General features: G+C 37.7%; 1 protein-coding gene across 1 annotated transcript in view; it reads right to left on the bottom strand.

The window, feature by feature from the left end:
• Positions 1 to 20343, bottom strand: part of COMMD10 (COMM domain containing 10) — a 188309-nt gene that overhangs the window by 118172 nt on the left and 49794 nt on the right. The gene's annotated exons all lie outside the window — the stretch shown is intronic.

The raw sequence follows: 20343 nt of genomic DNA, 5'->3' as shown, positions 1-20343 counted from the left end.
AAAGTCATTCACGAAAAAGGGTACAAGAATATAAAATGAGGAAAGGACAGTCTTTTAATAAGTGATGCTGGGAAAACTGAACAGCCACACGCAAAAGAATGAAATTAGGTTTTTATACCATATACAAAAATTAATGCAAAATGGATTAAACACTGGAATGAAACCCTGAAACCATAAAACTCATAGAAGAAATGGGGGTAAACTCCTTGACATCAGTCTCGGAGATGTCTTTTTGGATTTGACTCCAAAAGCAAAGGCAAGAAAAGCAAAAAATAAACAAGCACGACCACATCAATTAAAAAGCTTCTGCACAGGAAAGGAAACTATCAACAAAAAGAAAAGAGAACCTATTGCATTGGAGAAAATATTTGCAAATCATATATCCAATAAGGGGTAACAGCCAAGATATATAAAGAACTCATACAACTAAACATCAAAAAAAAAAAAAAAAAAAAAAAAAAAAAAAAAACACAAAAAAACAATCTGATTGAAAAACAGACATTTTTCCAAAGACAACACATAGATGGCCAACAGGTACAAGAAAAGGTGCTCCACATTAGTAATCACCAGGGAAATGCTAATCAAACCTATTGTGGTCTTATTGTAAATATCACTTCACACCTGATCATCAAAAAGATAAGAAATAACACTGCTGGCAAGGATGTGGAGAAAAGGGAACTCTCCTGCACTACTAGTGGGAATGTAAATTGGTGCAGCCACTATGAAAACAGAATGGAGGGTCCTCAAAACATTAAAAATATAACTTCCATATGATCCAAGCAATTCCACCTACAGGTACTTATTGAAAGAAAATAAAAACACCAAGTGAAAAGATATATGCACCCCTATGCTCATTATAGCAGTATTTACAAGAGCCAAGATACAGAAAAAACCTAAGTGCCCACTGATGGATGAAAGGTAAAGAAGATGTAGTGTGTGTGTGTGTGTGTGTGTGTGTGTGTGTGTGTATGCACATGTGTATAGACAGATACACACACAAATGGAATATACTCAGCCATGAAAAAAAATGAAATCTTGCCATTTGCAACAATATGGAAAAACCTTGAAGGTATGCTGAGAGATAAGTCAGACAAAGAAAAGACAAATACCATACGCTCTAACTTATATATAAAATCTAAAAAAAACGAAACAAAATAAAACTCATGGATACAGAAAACAGAGTGGCTGTTGCTGGGAGGGGGTTGGGAGGTGGACAAAATGGGTCAAGCGGGTCAGGAGGTACACACTTCCAGTTTTAAAATAAACAGGTCATGGGGACATGGTTTATAGCATGGTGACAGTGGTATTAGGGTGCAGATTTCCAGCTGCTGGGAGAGTAGATATTGGAAGCTTGCTCATGCACTCTCTCTCTCACATACAGACACTACACAGATACATAAAGTTTAAATACATATATACGTGTATATATATATATATAAAGCTTATACAATGTATACATATAAAGTTATAAAATGTAGATATACATTTTGTAACTTTTATGGTGATGGTGACTAGACTTATTGTGCTTATCTCCCAGTGTATACAAATGTTGAATCATTACAACACACACCTAACACTAATATAATTTTGTATGTAACTATACCTCAATAAAAAAAATAAAAATAAAAAGATATATGCGGTCATTTGCAAGATATGACAGTTAGCTTTTACAATACTATTTTACCTTGACATTTTTATTTCATTAGCAGGAATAGAATGAAGATTTCACAACAAAGGCATGCTCACTAGGAGGACTTATTCCAAACTGATGAAAATTTTAAATTTCATCATAGATCTATTTAAGGTTTTTTCTCAAGAAGAAAAAACCAACATTTAAAAAATAAATTTTAGTAAGATGCTTTAAAAAGATCAAAAAAAGAGATACTAACAAATGTTTTATATTTTGATATTAACAGTATTTGTATATATCTAGTTGATGTATTTAAAAACTTCTCACTAAGGTAAATAATTATTTCCCTTTAGCTTATTCTTTACGTTGGAAGACTCTTTTCTTATTTGAACCCCTAAAGAAGTGACAAGGAGCCTTCAAGGCAGTAGAGAGGTTTCCAGGACTTAAGGGGCACGTATGAGTTGGCCAAATTACTTACAATGCCTGGTTCCCTTACTCCAATTTACCCAATAACAGGTGCACCATGTTTGTCAAATGCACACACATACACAGAGAGATTAAGAGCGGGGCAGAGTTGGGGGGTGCAGGTCTGAATATCCGATCTATTTAAAGACAACCTCTTGTACCTAAAACAGGTGTAAAATTATTGCTCCAAAGTAGATCCTATAAGGTAAGATCTCAAAGTAAGATCCTCTATATTGATGATAATCAGACACTGATGGGGACATGTACCAGTATCTCTTCCAAAAGACTTAACGTTTCTCAACTTCATCTCACAAAATTGGCAAGAGAGTATACACACTGTTCTTTCACACAAGAAGGTGCACAGTTTTGCTACTCATTGTAGTGTTGGGTTATCCATACTTTAAAGTCTTCAACCACAATTAGTTCAAAATTAACCAAATTCAATTATCAAGAATGATGAATAGACATAATCAACCCAGCTGGCCCTTGGCTTGATCACCCTGCGCCTCCAATATATACATTCTTTCTAATAGCAAAGAAATTTACCAAAAACTACTTGGTTAGATCACAGCCTTGCCAGGTATCAGGGAACCTTATTACAGAAACAATAACCACTGAAGGTTGTAACCTTTGACCATTTAAAATTTTAAACACCTCCCCTTACACACACATATCGTAAAAAAGATACAGTTGACACTATATATACAGATATATAGTTGTGATTTGTATATGTTTGATTTGATTTGTATATGTTTGATACAGTTGAATTGCTTTACATGGAAACCTCTAGATGTTTAAAGCAATTTGAAAAAGGGTCTCTAAAATATGTAAATCTGAAAACCTTGGTTGCTCATAATAAACCTGGTATCTGGGACATCTGTTCCAACTGTCTACACCAAGAAAGATTTCCTTTGGCTGATTTTATCCAACTGTCATGGCAACAATTGTTCTCACTTTCAGATCAGGGCAAGTAAAGGAGTTTGGTGATTAGATATATTCTGTTTCAGAATGATAAGATCGTTAATGTGACCTTGCGGAAATCATTCTCTCTCTTTATAAAACTGCCAATTTATAAAAATAAGGATTAAAATGATTCATAGGAAGCAAAAGAGAAAAGTAAAATGTTGAAAATGCACTGGGTCCGACTAGAGTTGTCTCCATCAACAGAAACAAAAGATAACTCTAAGATCTGGTCCTGATTATCACTTACCGACCACGACAACTATGCCAGTCACTTAGTCATCTTGCCTTCAGCTCTCTCTCACCTATTATTATTAACATGAACATGCACAGTACAGAGTTAGAAGCATCAATGACATAATGTGTAAAAATATTTTAGAACAATAAAGAACACATATTTGAATTACTACCAATTATGGTTCTAAGCATAAATAATGAGATTGGAAAAATGTACTTTTAATACTTAACAAAATGACTTACTAATGTAAAAATGGTATTTTGTTCATTGTCTGATTTACTTTACCACAACAATAAAATTTAAAACCTCAAATTTTCTCTAAATTTGATGTATTTTTCTTTGTTTTATACTCAATCACTATATTAACTCTCTTATCTAACCTTTTGCAATAATTTAAAATCAATACATATTTGTTAAACTCCAAGTATGTACAAGGCACTATTGCATGTCCTTTTGCTAAGAGGTTCATCAAACTGTGGATTGCCAAGGTCCTTCCCTTTCTTCATTTTGTTCTCTTGGGTTTACATTCAATTTGGAGGGCAATTTTACCTGAGATTCCCTCCACCCCCAACTACTTCTAAGAAGAAAGAAGAGAGGAAACTAAAATTATTCCACACCATCATGCACTTGGCATGACACCATTATATCCACACTATCACAGTCAATCCTCACAACGACCCTAGGAGATAGGTATTCACAACCCATTTTAGAGATGAGAAAGAGCACCACACCTGAGAAAGAATTTGAACCTGGTTTGCTGAATCCAAAGCCTGTGATCTATCCTCTGTGTCAGCAGTTCCGAAGCCTTTTATCTGAATGCAGCTGACACACAAAGTTACAATTGTTCCCACAAATGGACTTCACAGACCAGTACAACACACAGAGACACAGACACAGACACACACAGACACACAGACAGACAGACAGACACACACACACACACACACACTGGGGGACCTCATGACACTGGCAACATTTTATTTTCTAAGAAATCACCCACTTGTCTAAAGCTCTACTATCTACCATCAGCATTATTTTCTAAAACAAAAGGACAATGCCATGAAAAATAATAGAAAGACATAATCACAAAAGAAGAAACAAGCCCTTCGAAGAAAGAACAGTTATCAAAGGTTGTCAAACTGTTCTTTCTTCAAAGGGCTTGTTTCTTATTTCACAATTTTCACCACAGACCAGCACAGAGCCTCCAGCTGGAAGATGAGAAGAGTGAAGTGAAGCACGCTGTTTCCAGTAAGAACCTAAAACCCTGTCTTACATACTCTTCGGATTTTCAGTACCCAGGTGGTAAGAATGCATGTCGCCTTGACCAAAGCTGTGGGTTTTCTCGAAGTTTTATAAGCCAAAGGTCTGAGGACAAAGAAATGACCAGAGGCTTACAAAGAAGGTAAAGAAGCTTTGGTACCAACAAATGAACATTTTCAGTATTACTATGTATCTTCACAGACAGCGGTCCTTCTTGAGGTTTTTCCTTCAACTAAACTCTTGACACCTGATGCAATCAAAAGAGCAGTTAAAAAGAATAAACCTATTACTTCCTGCCTGGGAGACTCATCCATCTTCAGCTGCTTTCCTGTCTTTCCAGCCTTACCTATCACATTTAATTAAAAAGAACAAAGCCTGTGTCTTTCTCATGCTCTGATGCAGCATCTGACATTAGGATGCAGTTACTCTTTGAGGGTCAGTATATAATGAATTTATTAGCTCACTGCCAAGCGAGAAAAATATGTAAATAATAATGAATTTGAACTAAATTTTCAGAATGAATTTATATTTTAATAAATTCATAGTTTGTCCTCCAAACAGTGAAGAGTAGCAAAAGACAAGAATTCTAAGTGCAGACATCTAAATACTCGGTACAGGCTCTTCCATATTTAAATAATAAACACAGGGAATTTCAGGTTGTATTCCAATGCTTCTCTGCTGGCATGAGAACTCTGGAAATTTCTGGATACTTTAGTAGTCTAAACATCTCTATTGACTATTCCCTTATAGTCCCACAGGCCACAGAATGGCTGATACTGTATTCTGACAGGAACACTACCAACCATGAGAGTGTTTACAAAGGAAGAAGGAAAATCACTCTATATGTTTGATATCATTCAAAATGCAGAGAAACGTGTTTCTGTGATATTTCTCATTTAATCATTTATCCAATTAAAAAAAAATTTTCTTATTTAATTAAGCCCCCTTAAAGTATATCTTTGTCACTAATATAAGCATTTCACAATAAATTATAAATACTCATGTTTTGATAACATTTTCTAAAAGGAAATCTAGATATTTACCTTTTTCCAAGCACTATATTTGTAATTTCATTGACTTACTAGGCAGAGGATGGGATCACGGGTCTAGGAAGGGAGGCAGACAGACAGAAAACCACCTGCTGTTTACTGCCCAACTGCACCTGGAACTGACCTCTACAATTGATGACCATTTATAAGCATCTAGTGTATCAGGCACCACGTGAGGGTATGTTACCACCTCCAATCCCTGATCCATTACTACTTCATCCTCATTTATTCTCAAAAGTCCTCAGAATGGAGCATACCCACTGGATGCCTAAAGCTTCTAAACAGTCACTTGGAAATAAGGTTCCTGGTTTTATGAAATAATTCTTATAGGCCAATATAGTTGGAAAATTCTTTTAAGGATTAAATAGTATCCTGACGTACTATACTTTACACAGTGCAGTTAGATTATATAACTACATTGCACAAAGATAAAAAAATTAAAATAAATATTCTTGATTTTGTCACTGACTCCCTTTAAAAAGGGACATAATACGATGTTCTTGGAACAATCTACTCACATTGTAAGTAAAATGCTTTCTAATTGTTTAAAGAAAAAAAACACAAAGAAGGTGAATTAAGCATTTTTCTGGGCCACATATTTAGGATTCAATCTTACTAAATTTAGTCATTCATCGTGTATACTCTTCCCTTTACTCATTCCCATTCCTTTACTCCTATACTCTTTCCATACCCATTCCTTTTTTCACTCACTTTTTAAGGCCTAATTCATGTATTCCTCTGTGGAGTCTTCCCTACAGATCTAGAAAAAATCAATCCCATACATATATGTGCTCACACTGCACTTTGAATAAACCTCCATAACTCATTACCATTTAGAAGTATCTAGTATATTGGCACCATTTTAGGAGCTTAACAAATTTCCCAGTTAACTGCATTGTTTCCAAGCCTTGCTCACATCACTGTCTGTCCCGAGGAGAAACCTTCATACCCATTTTTCTCCATGCAGCACCACCTACCACAGAGCATGGCACATAATGGGTTTTGAACAGATTTTCACACTTTAACGTTATGCGTTCTATTAACAGAAATATACACTTGTATTCACCCAAAATATAATAGATAATTTCATCAGCACCTTCAGGTTTTATTATTCTAATGCAAAATTTGATTCTTGATTTTCTTCTATGGTTGAAATAGACCTAAATAATTGCCCAGCATCAATATATTTTTCCACATGTCGTATTCTCATTTCTGACTCTTTCCCCCCATTTTCTATAGAAAATCAACTGTTGAAATAACTTTGTCTCTGAATTGGGAGTTATTCACTGCATGCTTTATTACAGTGGAGTCAGTTCTATATTCAGATCTCAACTCAGTTACTTACTAGCTGTATGATCTTGCTCCGTTTCTTCATTTCTACAACGGAGATAATAAGTAGTCTCTATTTCACAGAACTATTGTGAAGAGTAAATTACAGAATGTATTTTAAGCACCAGCATATACTAAACACCCAGGACATGCACACTGTTGTCCCTGTGACACAGATCTGGCCCTATTCCATCAGTCATGACAGTCTTACTTTAGACCAATGGTACTGAAAGAGAGATGTCTAACAAAGAACACAAAAAATACTTGTGTGACTATCCTGAGAGTTTTCTGACTGGTGGAAGGACAAGAGAAGGTAGGTACAGGCACACAGAGAAAACTATCCCCTGATGATGCTGAAATCACTATTTTAAAATATTAAATTTATTTTAAAATAAGTCCATTCCCAAATCCACTTATTAGTAAAATGTTGGATTTGTTAAAATGCCAAATTTGAATTCCCTATTTCCCATTAAAATAGACATATTTTGTGGATGGAGCCGGAGTGTATTATGCTAAGCGAAAGAGTCAGAGAAAGACAATTACCATGTGATTTTACTCATATGCAGAATTTAAGAAACAAAACAGGTGAACACATGGGGGGGGGCAGCGAGAAAAAGAGAGAGGGAAGTAAACCATAAGAGACTCTTAACAATGAGAACAAACTGAGGGTAGATGGAAGGAGGTGGGGGGGGATGGGCTAGATGGGGGATGGACATTAAGGAGGGCACTTGTTGTGATGAGGACTGGGTGGTGCACGTAAGTGATGAACCACTGAATTCTACTCCTGAAACCAATATTGTAGTGTATTAATGTACTACTGGAATTTAAATAAAAATTTTTGGGGAAAAAAAGACATATTCTAGTCAACAAAATATTTGTCTATATAGCCAGCTTCCTTAGCAATAGATGCTTAATTAAAATAATTACACTAATTTTAAATTCTTATCAAGATTAAGATGTAGAAAAACTATTTCCCTCTGTAATCAGTTCCTAATTGGAGGTTTGTTAGTTTTTAAAATCAGAAAGGCAATGCCCTAATCATCCCTGTCACTGCATGAAGAGAGGTCTTTCATGTCACCCTGGCCCACTGTGCTCAGGGCTCAAAACTGCTCTTCTGCTCGGTCAGAGAAGTCTCAGTCCTATCTGCTGGTAAAAGCTTCTGTGCTTTACTGTTGTCCAACTGAATGATTTAGCTCAGCGTTTTAGAACAGTCTGTAGGTGTGAAATAAAAATATTGTGGTGGCCCCTGATTCATTCATTAAAAATATAGTAATAACTGAAGACCTACTGTGTGCCAGGCACTGTTCCTGCTCTCTGGGAGTCTGGGGAACAGTGAATAAATAAATACGAAGTACTAGGATGTTAGGGATGACAGTTCTAGGAAGAAAAGGAGAGTAAGTGAAGGGAGATAGAGTGACAGGAGGGCCGCTGTAAATGTTCCAGGAAGGCCTCTCTCTGCTAAGATATTTGTGCAGAGACCTAACAGGGGAAACAGCAATCCACATGAACATGAAGGGAAGAAGCATTCTAGAAGGGGAAACGGAGTACAAAGGTCAGGAGGCAGGAGCAGGTCTGAAGGACTGCAGGGAAAAACAAGGTGAATTCTATGGTTAGAACAGAGTGAGCACGGGGGGCAGGTATGAAGTTAAACAGACAGCATGGAGGTATCTCATGGAGGAAATTTCAGGCTATGCTAAGGCCTCTGGGTCATTACTTTGAGTAATAAGGGAAGCCCCAGAGTATACTGAGCAGAGAAATGACATAATCTGAACTATGCTTAAAAATTATGTCTGTTGTGAGAAAGACGAGCTTCAGAGAAAAAGGCAGAAGCAGGGAGATTAGAGGCACAGATGACAGATGCTTGTCAAGTATAAATGATTAGCCACAGGAGAAATAAAATTTCCTGGACTTAATTAACGAACGTGGTGACCCAGGCCCCCTGTTCCCAGCGACAAGACTGCAAAGGATGTTAGCACCTGTTACATGTCAAAGCACAACAAAACTGTCTGCCAACAAATTAGTCAGACCTAGGGGAAAAAATAATTGTTTGCAAGCCAAATGACACTTCATTTACAAAGGTTTTTCCATAAGGTAGATTAATCCTTAAAGCTTTAGATGCACAAGTCCAAATCTGTCAGATTCATGAAAGTCAAACTACAAAGATAGGAATGAATTATATACTTCCAGGAATGGGAGACTAAGACCAACTCTCTCCCACCAAGGATTAAATAGAAAAACTCGACAAAAAATAATAAAAACAAAAATTCAAAAACATTCCCTTGAAAGCACTGGAGAGCTGACAACAAAGTAATGACTTTTGTTCAGGATCCTGAAGCGCCCATGGAAGTAAACCAGGCCCTGGGAGGCACTCCTCCCTTCCTCCTTAAGGGAGGCAGACACTCAAACGAAAATAAAAAAAAAAAAAAAAAAAAAAAAAAAGGTGGGGGAGGGGGCCAAGGCAAGCTATCTTATTAGCAATTTACAAAATAAATATTAAAACCACAACAAAATAAAGGCCACATTCACCAAAAAGGCTAAAATTAAAAAGACTTACTACCAAGTTCTGGTAACAACGACAAACAATGACACTGCTACATTGCTGGTATGAGTGTATTCCCTAAAATTACTTTAAAATGAAACATACACAAACTTCAGTAGACTGGAAAAATGACCTCAATTCTTCACCACCTACTACAGACATTACCTCTGAAATGTGATTCTGTAGTGTCTTCCATAAATAATTAGTCGATTTCCCTACTTTTGGCTCTACTTTGGCCAAGAGAATGTGAAGAAAACAACAGGGGGCCAGTTCTGTGCCTGGGCCTCAAGAAGCCCGGTGTCACCTCATGTTCCCTCTGAACCAAGCGAACAAGCCCCGGCTAAGGCGCTCAGTGATGAAAGACATGAAGCCCAAGCACCCCAGTCACCGCAGAGAATAAAGCCATCCTGAACTGGCCTCCCCAAGCAAACCGCCGACACACGAGGAAGGCCAACTGGGATCGGCTGAGCCCGGAGAGCAAACTACCTTACCCACTCACAGACTCGCAAACACTAGTAAACGGTTAGTGTTTTAAACCACTGAATTTTGAAGCGGTTTGTTATAAAGTAATCACTAACAGTACCCAAAGTGAAGGACTGCCATAATTATACCTATAATTATATGTAATTATATACATATATTATACATGTAATATTGGCTCTGGAACCAAACAGTGGCGTAAGGCTGGGAAAATGGTGAGGAAACTGTTAGCAAAAGCTGGAAAAGGGTAAGAAAATTTTCATTGAAGGCTGAAAAATTTAGGAGCCTGTGTATGTAGTTAAAAAAAAAAAACCAAGTGGCAAACTGTGTTACCTATATAATAGTTGGAAGGTGAAAAAGTTACTTAATGAACATTTGGATTTGCTTTAAAAAGTTACTTAATGAACATTTGAGATCTCCAGGCAAATGCTGAAAGTCAGCTCACTGTTCCTAGCCATGCATGATAAGGTAATAATGGCAAGCAAGAGATGAACTGGAGAAAAAAGTGATCGCTATACAAGGAAAATTTAGGAGAAATAGAGAGGGGCCAGGACTTGCTGGGCTGGAAAGTACAACTGCTTCTCACTTCCAGTCTCTCAGCTGGAAAACATTCTCCAAATACAGTACTGTCTAGGACTGTAGATCAAATCAAGGGACTAGACGTAAATTCCTTAGTTAATGCCCTAATGGACTATGGAAGAGCCTACCAGAGCCTCTCAGCTAAATAAAAAGCCTCCCAGTCTTCAAGAAGTTGTCTCATGAAAGTCTGACGTGCCCAAAGGAGGTCTACCAAAAGAGGTATGTCTCAAAAAGAATTTTCAGTGTGGCTTTGGGCATAACATAAACCCCAGCAAATCCACTCACAAGGCAGATCACCCAACAGGAACAGGTGACCCTATGTTAACAAGAGGCAATGTACAAGAATGCCCATAGCAACAGTCTATATATTAGCTAAAAACTGGAAACAACCCAAATGCTTATCAACATCATAATAAGTAAAGTGTGGTTTATTCATATAATAAACCGCTATACAATATGGCAAATGAACAGACTACAGCTCTACGTGACAAGGATGAATATCACGAACAGAACACTGAAGAAGCCAGGAACAAAAGAACACAATCAATATGATTTATATGAAATATGGTAAAAAAATAAAACCATCAAAGCCAAACTGTGGTGTTTAGAGATACATGATTAAGGGATAAAAATATCAAGACAACAGGAAAATGATAAGAGGGAAAAGAGCGGGAATTTATTTGGAGGAAGCGAAAGAGACTTCTGGCACACTGGCAATATTTTATACCTTGTTCTGGGTGGCAGTTATGCAGATGCTAGCTCTATGATTAACTGTACCTCTGTTTCATGCATGCTTCTGGATACACACAGTTTGGCATGTGTGAGAGATGTGAGTAAGTCGTGCTACAGGTCAGACTGCGGGAGCCACAGAACTAAACAGCTGACCAGGTTCGCGAGCACCACGGAAGAGAACTATTTCTTAAAAGGAGATGCTCTGTGAGACTTTATTTGGTACATGTAATCAAAGCAACACTGATTCATGCTGTCCGCCTGTTTAAGAGGAGAGGGGTAAAAAGGGATTGCCTGTGTTTGCTCCATCCTCATAAAATCTAGCAGGTACCGTATTACGACATGAGCTGCGAGAGTGTCTCAGGGGGAGCACTCCTCGCTTTCAATAATAGTTTCCTGAGATGTGTGTTCCCCAGCAATTCACAAAGTCCCGTTATGTTAAAATAGGATTCGCCCATCATTTATCTAGTTGCTCTTCAGAAGTTCCGTGTGGAATTTTACGTGACGAGAAACATTTAAGTAGAATTCCTTCCTCGTGCCATGACAGCTGAAAGCACAAGACCTCTATGTGAGGGAAAGACCAGAGATGAGAGACCCCACAAGATATGACCTCCCTCAAGGCTTCAGTGCCATATCCCCCGTTAACTATCAGCTTGACCTATGTGAGAAGAGACATGGATAGCACAGAATAATAATATACTATACTACCTAGTTCCCATTAGAGCTTTCTCTTAAAAAAAAATAAAGCACCACTATAAAACAAATGCTGAAAAATCATCTGTAACTCATACCTGTCCAGTTCATAGTCTACTGCTGAACAGGTTTTGAAATCTGTAACACAAGTATAAAAGAATTACTGATGGATTCAGTTAAGACAATACTTTTCTTTAAAATTATAAACTCATTAAACAAGAAAAAAAGAAAATTCTGCTTGAACTGGCACCTAATAACTTTAATTAAATTTAGAATGTACCAGTTGGCTGATGTTAGGAGTGGATATACCATAAGACTAGTATAACAAAACTTTACATTTTCCTATGAATCCATAATTGCAAAACGGGCTAGAAGATTAGTACCATTTTATTTTGCAAGCACTACAAAGCGGACAAAATGCAATTTTAAAATACAAGCTAACATGCTGAGATCTGTGGAGGATTTAATTCTCCAAATATAGACACAGGATCTCTTATCCCTCTCTAACAATATGACTTTAAGACTTGTCCCATAGAGAAGTGAGGTCCAGACCTCTCCCCCTTGAACCTGGCAGACCTTTGTGATTACTTCAACCAACAGAGGACAACAGAAATGGTGCCACGTGACTTCTGGGGCTGGGCAACAGAAATACCATGCACTTCTCAATTAGGATGCTCGCCTGTGGACTTTAGCGGCCACTGGCCTTGAAACCAGATGGAGAACATTAAAGCCAAAGGGCCAGGCTGAGGAAAGGGTTAGCAGAAGCCTTGAAGACCTAGCAAGGGTTGCGGGGATCCTTGCTTCATTTTGGAAGGAAGTTTAGAAATACTGTGTTGGCACAAAACTTGACAAGAGGAAATGTTCCTAATGAAATCAATGACTGCAAGCATCAGGGGGCTTCTTCTCCCTGCATATGATGATAACACAGGAGAGGAAAGAGATGAGTTAAAGAATACACCGTTAATTCTAAAGGGGCAAGGACGCATCAGGTCAAACAATAAAGCTCTGTGACGTAACAAGCACCTCCAGGTGATAAATGATTCTCAAAGAATCAAACAGCTTCCAGGTAAAGATCAAATCTAGAGTGGGACTGGAAGATCCTATGTTGAGACTTCAGAAGGATCTAACACAGAGCCTCAGAGGTCTGACAAGGTGTATTAGTTTTTTTATTGCTATATAACCACCAGAAACGCAGGGACTTAAAAAAGCGTCAAAGTATTAGGTCATGGTTCTGCAGGTCAGAATTTCAGACAGGCCTGGCTGGCCTTCTCTGCTTTGGGTCTCACAAGGGTTATATACCATTTGGTGTCACTCAGGGTGGGCTCTATACGGAGGTTCTGGGGAAGCATCCGCTTCTGAGCGCACTCAGCTTGGTGCAGAATCTAGTTCTCAAAGCTAATGATCTGCATTCACCCGTTCCCTTACTGTCCGCCAGAGAACACTGTCTTCTCCTAGAGGTTGTCCTCATTCTGTCTCACCAATTTCTCCATCTTCAAACCGACAACATGTGGAGTCCCTCGCACACTGTGAATCTTTCTGACTTCCTTTTCTGCTACTAGCCAGAGAAAACTTGCTGTTTTTTAAAGAGCACACCTGAATGGGTCAGAGCCACCCCAAGAATCTCCCTGTCTTATTAGGTCAACTGACTTGGGACTTGAAATTTCTTTAAAAGATAATTATCTGTTTAAACAAAAATAATCATACAGTGTGAGGTTTATGACAAATGTAAGAAAAATGTATTACAACAGCAGCAAAAGGCCAAGAACAAGGAAATGGTAGTATCCTACCATAAAGTTCTTACGAGTGCTTGGAACCTCGGGCAAAAAAACTGTGCACACCATTCATATTTGAATGCATATTTTAGTGGTTAATATTTTTCCAGAACATCAACTGGAAAACTGAAACTTGTAACATTTTAAGTTTAAATATTTTATACCAACAATAGAATTTGTTATAATTTTACTTCTTGGCTGTAATGAAAGAAAACTCACCAATATTTTAAAAATCTACTTTTTTGCTTATGTTATTTTTTTTTTAATTTTATTTATTTGAGAGAGAGAGAGCATGAGCAGGGGAAGCAGCAGAGGGAGAGAGAGAAGCAGGCTCCCCCCTGAGCAAGGAGCCTGATGTGGGACTCGATCCCAGGATGCTGGGATCATGACCTGAGCAGAAGGCAGACACTTAACCAACTAAGCCACCGAGGCGCCCCTGCTTATGTTATTTTCAACTGAGGGAAATGCCAGGTGAAACAATTTCTCCTGACCAAGTGCCAATCTTAAGTACTTTTAAATTAGCTTCAAATTAACTGAAACTTCTTTGACAGGACACCACTGTGACCGGTACTGTAAAAAAAAAAAAAATTCTTGGGGATTAAGGAGTGCACTTATCATTTTGAGCACAAGGCGATATATGAAAGTGTTGAATTACTGTATTGTACATCTGAAACTAGTGTAACACTGTAAGGTAACTACGGGAATTAAAATAAAAATTTTTAAAAAGAAAGAAAAAATTCTCAAGGTCACTAATACATTGGGGTAAAATTGCACTAAGCAAATTTCATGAACCAGTTTTAGAAGATCCAAACACCATGCTGATTTATATTACAATTATTAAAACTGCATGCTGCTAAAACCATTTCAGATGAAATTTCTACAGGACTTAGTCTAAATATTTAAGAACGAAGTCAGTGGCTATTTTTTGAAAGAAGTATTCACAGAAAACAACTTTTTTTTCTGGTTAAAAATTCAAAATATGAAGACACTTCATTTAACTTTTCATAACTTCATTACAAATGTAAAATTAGAATGCCTCCACTCTCCCTAATTTTTCTTTTATACATTTTTCCATAATTTATACTCTAATCTACTTCTAACTTCTTTATTTTTTATTTTAAAACTGAGCAGGAAGGGGCGCCTGGGTGGCTCAGTTGGTTAAGCGACTGCCTTCGGCTCAGGTCATGATCCTGGAGTCCCGGGATCGAGTCCCACATCGGGCTCCCTGCTCAGCGGGGAGTCTGCTTCTCCCTCTGTAACCCTCTTCCCTCTCGTGCTCTCTCTCATTCTCTCTCTCTCAAATAAATAAATAAAATCTTAAAAAAAAAAAAACTGAGCAGGTATATTCAGAACTTTTGCCAAAGTCCTGCATTCATCAAAGTTCTATTCTCTAATTTGTTGTAAACAAAGGGATAAGCTTTCTCTTAAGCATACAGCTTTTGAAATTTTTCTCATTGCAGAATCTTATTGACTTTTTCTACATAAAAGTCACACAGCTAACACAATAACCCCACCTCCAGTGATAAAAGATTTTGCAATCCTTACAGAAGATGATAAAACAAAGCATAAGTTCAAATACCACTACTATAATTAATCTATCAATAATGTATTTAACAAATCAGTATATAAAGTACTTGATAATTACCAAATACACTCAGCTAAAGGCTACATGCAAGCCAGATTATAATTAAATATCCAGCAATTTTTTAAAAGATACTAACTATATAGCCACAAATTCAAAAGACAGTCCACTGCATTAAGACTGCCTACCAATGAGGTACTAAGAGAAAATGCTGACAAATTTATTGGCTTGTACAATCTATCTGTATGAGTGAGCCATCTCCTCCAAAATGTTCTGATGGTACATATTCTTTGATCTTATATTTCTAAATATATAACAAGTTTCCTTTAAATATTCAAAATATTGCATATATTCTAGTACCCCTAAATTTGACATTATCTCTAAAGATATACATAGCTGTTAAGTGATTAGCCCAGAGTCATTCAAAAAGCAATAGAATTGGATCCAGCTTTTCGCCTGAATGCTTATTTAGCATTCTTTTCTGATTTAAGTTCAAATGCTCCAGGAAAAGTAGGTTACTAGCACCAAAGAAAAAAATTCAGTAAGGTCTTGTGACAGACCTAGATGTCCCTTAAATATTTTCTTCCAGTTGCTGTCAAATAGCAATCTATCCTAAAGATATTAGAGAGGATATTTGCAAATTCAGAGAATTATCTTCCTTATGCTTGCTACTTTCACAGTCAGCTCCACTTTTGGCAAAACTCAGTAATGGCCTTGTAAAGAGCGGGCATTTCAATTTTCCTGTCCTAACCTTATCTTTAAAGGATAAAGATACCCATTAACTAAACTGAACTGTCATAGACACCTTTTACATTTCCTACCATATTTAATTCTTGGACAAACCTTGTTAGGTAGCTATTATTGTCCAAATTTTCGGATTAGAATTTGAGCCTCCAAGAGATAAGTAACCTGCTTGAGATTCTTCAGCTACTTCCTTCGTGTGAGGCAAACAGTATGATTCCCAAACCTGAGTCGTTTTCACTGCATATCAATGCCACCTTCAAAGTCGTTCGCCTTACTCTCCATTGTCAAATCTAATATGGAGTTATTTATGAGCTGGATGGGAGAAACCACCTCACTCAAGCCCTTTATCTTGGAAAGCACCAAGGAAAGCACCAAGATCAGGGAGGTGAAATGCTTTGTTCCAGGACACACAGCTAGTTAGTAACAAAGTCTAATCCCTCTCTGCAACAATACTGACATGGGAAAACAAAACAAAACAAAAAACACCCACAAATAGTAATCTTCAACCAGACCTTTTAAAATATAATAAATTAAACATTAACAGTTCTCAAAATTTTCAGGTCCTAATTTGTTAGGATTATTGACTTTTAGAATTCTTCCTATACTAATGAATGTAATATGTTTTAATGGCCTGGAATGAAAAATAAACAGGTGATTAACGTTGCTAATATAAATTAAGGCAAACCCCTACTGTACAAAGTGGCATAAGTCGAGTCTACAAGAGTGGAAACCATGGGGGACAGTCATATCTGAATCTAAATCCAATTAAAATTACTTGGCTGGTAGCAACAGAACCCAGCTCAATATATTTGGAGGAAAACAGAATCCTATTAGAATTCATATTCTTCAGACTGGCACTTACTAGGTCAGTATACTCACACTCCTCCCTGTCAATTTAAAAATTAGCAACTATCACCTTCACGATCTTACCCCTTTTTCACTGGGCACACAGAATGTTTACCTTCAAGATTTCCTAAGAATATATTTAGCTAACAAATACGGAATATCAGTGAGCTTCTATTTAAGAACCTTTTCTCTCTCCGAACAGGCTCTAATCCTATAAATCAGTAGGCGGTTGGTAATAGGCAGGAGACTTTCTTAATGAACACAGCAGTACTTTTAAATTCTAAGAAATAGAAGCCTGAAGACTCTGAAGGCATAAGTGAAACATCTGAGAAACAAAGCACATACAGCACAGGTCATCAGGTAATACAGAGGAGGGATATGATAGCGAATTTATGTGAATTCAACTATTGTGATGCACTTATATGACTTCAACCATACATTTTGCAAACAGAGAACTGAATAATGCAGGCAATTAGGTCCACCATTTCCCTGAATGAGTGTAAGTCCTGGTGTGAGGTGGAAAATATCAATCTTCAGTACCTCATTCAACGTGTGCCGAGGGCCTATGTGGGCTGACAGCGATTCAAGTGCTAAAAGACATACATGAACTCTACACGTTCAGCTAAAGAACTGGCAAACTGTTCAACAAAGTCCTAAAGGACAGTAAGATGGGTGAAATGGGCTTATTTAGGAATGTGATGCTGGGATCCAATGCTGCACATTCCTAAGGGACTCCCTCTGCCTAAGAATAGTCTGGTCTCTATGAGATCATCAGCACCTGCATGGCCTTGGGACTCTAAAACCTGTCTGTCCATAAGATGACGTGCCACTGTACATGAAAGAAAAAAAAGTGGCCATAATTCTTTTTAACATTAATATGCAAAAAGAAGACTGAGAAGTTTTGTGGGAGAGGGTGTAGGACTCATAAAGGTAGTCTCTGAATCCACTTTGAAGTTGATTCGGGTCAGCTTGCCATATGAACCACTTAATGTACATTAATCAATGATAAAGTAAGTCTTGATTGGGTGAAAGAATTATGTCAGAGCTTCAAATATTACCTAAAATGACAAGTAAACCAAACTTCCCCGAAAAGAATAATGGAGGGGGAAAAGCACCCCCCAAAAACAGGTCAAGCTTGCCCTCTGTCAATCCACACAATCAGCGAGGAGACCTACCAGTCAGGAAATGCTTCTACTTGTATGCAAGTCACTACCGCTAACTTCTGAGATCACTAACAATAAGCTGCTGAATACAAATTTCAAGGTCTAAATCCAACATCTCCCCCCCACCCACCCAACAATTAAACAAGAGAATTAGGTTAAAAAAAAAAAAGATCTAATATGATTTCTACTTCTTTCCATTTGGGGGGATAAACTATGTTTCCTGAGCCTAACTGCCATTCTGGCACTGACAAAAAATGCTATGATTGTACTTTACAGTGTGGTGAGCCAACAAGTCAGCTTGAGGCTGGGTGGCTGGCTGGGACACAGCCTGGCTGCCCGAGGCCCTAAGGGCTCAGTCAGTACCCCCACGGACCTGTTAGCTCTGTGCACTTCAGTCGCGGAGCCGTGCTCTAGAAAAATTCAGTACGGACTGTTTTCCTACCAGAAATTCTCTGATTCTCTAGTACAAGTACTTTATCAGCCAGACAGCCCTGCCAGAAAAGAACAGGACCAATTCTCAGTCTGATCTCTATCAAGGTCATTCTCTTACTCTGCACACTTGGCAAATGGAAATAAATCACCTACCCTCAGGAGATTTTCATGGCTCTCCAAACAAAATGTTTAGGAGCATGATAAAACCACAAAGACTGGGAAGAGGCCTGAGCCACGCACCTCACTAAAGATAGGTGGCAAAGTAATCATTATGGAAGCACGGTGGCTACTGTATTAAATTGTAAATTATTTTCAGTTCTCCTGGGCAAATAATAAAAAGTGACTCACTGTTTATTAACTTCAAGGATCCAATGAGACAAAGAATAATACCTGGCATATATTAGGTGGTCAATAAATGCTATCTATTATTGTCATCCTCTTGATTGTTTGAACGTGGTAGGATCGGTGTAGTAGTTACTGGTCCGTGTGCTGCAGATACTGAGATCTGGTTTTGATCAGCTCCCCCAACCCAGGCTGACCAAAATTCAACAAGAAACAATTACAGAAGAGACAACGACGCAGCTCAACCTCCTGCAAATTGTATATACTGTTATGAAGAAATGAGATGTCCCTTCGGTCTCCAAATTGGCCCTGACCCATGTTAACTGACATGAGGCAACTTAGGGCTTTACTTCTTAACATAAACTGAATTTATGAGTCATGTTTTATCATTTTTTAGGAATTACTATTAAGGAGGCCCCATTTTAAACTGTATTTTTAGTTTGTTCTGTATCTTAACCTATAGGATATCTCCCCATCTCCGAAGATCACCATTTAAGAAACAAACAGCCAAAAGAGAGAGGATTAGGTAGTACTTTAGTCATAAAATACATCATCAAAGAGCAGCATAAACACACTCACATGGCAGCAGTATTATTAAATAGTCACTACCATGCCAACCTAAAATTCCTGAGGAGGTGACTATTATGTAACTTATAACTGACTACATAGCACTCACTTTCAAAGCTAAGAAATATATAGGGGCACCTGCCTGGGTGGCTCAGTCAGTTGGGTGTCCAACTCTTGCTGATCTCAGGGTCATGAGATCGAGCCCCCTGTGGGGCTCTACACTCGGTGGGGAGTCTGTTGAAGATTCTCTCTCCCTCCCCTTCAGGGCCTCCCCCCCACTCTCTCTCAAATAAATAAATAAATAAAATCTTAAAAAAAAGAAATATATAAATTATTCTACTCATCTGTCTAGAGCAAAAAGGCTTGACAAATTTACATAGTTCAATCAAACTACTTTAGGTACATGCTTACCATTTTCTTATTTTCTTCTACCTTAGAATCAAAAGAAGTCAGTTCACCTTACAATCAGCTGAAAGTAGGAAAAAAAATGGCCAAATTAAAATGGGGATGAAAATCTTGAGCATCAGCTAATGAGGCAGAAAAACTTCTGGTTTCTCATTTTAAAACAAAACCATCCTGTAACTAGCAACCTATTTTTCGTAGACTATTTCTTCTCTTATTACAGCATTAACAGTTAAATGATACCATCCTCCTCTTCTTTTAACCCAAAAGGATAATCACAGTATGGCTGCCTCAAAGGAGTGTTTTGAGGCTCAATATTTGCAAAGAATTTTGAGCCCTGTAGCTGAAAGCTACTAAGTAAATACAAAGTAAATACAAAGAATGGTCAAATAAAAGCAAAGATGATTTAACATCATAGAAAATTACATTGATAATTGGCATACTGCCATGCTACTACCCCTGTGGACTTGTTCTTTCAGAGCACATACTCTATGAAAGGTCACTGTGGGTGAAAAAAAAAAATCCCACAGGGAGTTCAAGTA

The sequence above is a fragment of the Callorhinus ursinus genome, unplaced genomic scaffold (genome assembly GCF_003265705.2).
Source record: "Callorhinus ursinus isolate GAN/ISIS: 27379988/994484 unplaced genomic scaffold, GSC_fseal_2.0 scaffold30, whole genome shotgun sequence".
Lineage (NCBI taxonomy): Eukaryota > Metazoa > Chordata > Mammalia > Carnivora > Otariidae > Callorhinus > Callorhinus ursinus.
This window is presented reverse-complemented; position numbering and strand designations above follow the sequence as displayed.